The sequence below is a fragment of the Gossypium hirsutum genome, chromosome A03 (assembly GCF_007990345.1).
Source record: "Gossypium hirsutum isolate 1008001.06 chromosome A03, Gossypium_hirsutum_v2.1, whole genome shotgun sequence".
NCBI classification, from domain to species: domain Eukaryota; kingdom Viridiplantae; phylum Streptophyta; class Magnoliopsida; order Malvales; family Malvaceae; genus Gossypium; species Gossypium hirsutum.
The window spans coordinates 97,156,619-97,157,353 of NC_053426.1; the positions used below are offsets into that span (position 1 = coordinate 97,156,619).

The 735-nt window shown below is 40.7% G+C and overlaps 1 non-coding gene across 1 annotated transcript; it reads right to left on the reverse strand.

Moving 5' to 3' along the window:
* Nucleotides 1-236: 236 nt before the first annotated feature.
* On the reverse strand, nucleotides 237-343 carry LOC121227604 (small nucleolar RNA R71). Its single transcript, XR_005925162.1, has one exon. It is a non-coding gene; the product is annotated as a small nucleolar RNA R71 (small nucleolar RNA).
* Between the last annotated feature and the right edge of the window lie 392 nt (nucleotides 344-735).

Sequence of the window (735 nt, forward strand, 5' to 3'; positions counted from 1 at the left end):
TTTGATGGTTTGCAGGACGAGGATCCCAACGCTCACTTGGAAAATTTTTTAGAGTTTTGCGATACTTTTAAAATCAATGGCATTTCTGATGACGCCATTCACCTTTGGTATTCCCTTTTTCATTGAGGAATAAGGCTAAACAATGGTTGAACTCATTACCACGAGGGTCAACCACTACTTGGGAACAAATGACCGAAAAGTTTTTATTAAAATATTTTTCGCCGGCTAAAACAACCAAATTACGTAATGATATTTCCTCTTTTGTGTAAATGGATTTAGAAACACTCTACGATGCATGGGAGAGATACAAGGACCTTTTTCAAAGATGCCCTCACCATGGGTTACCACTCTAGCTATAGGTCCAAACGTTTCACAATGGCCTGAACCCTTCGACTCGGCAGATGATTGATGTAGCCACTGGTGGAACTATCAATAATAAGACACCTGAGGTGGCTTATGAATTTATTGAGGAGTTGTCACTGAATAACTATCAGTGGCAAGGTATGAGGACAAAGCCGACGAAAGCAGCCGTTGTTTTCAACCTCGACGCGGTTACTATGCTATCTAACCAAGTAGAACTCTTAAATAAAAAGATTGACGGTTTGTGTGGTTCTACTCAGGTACATACAGTGATGAGGTGCAATTCGAATGGAGGAGGAGCATGCACAGAATATCAACCCTTCAATCCTAGCATCGAGGAGGAACAAGTCCAATATATGGGTAACAATAACTCTA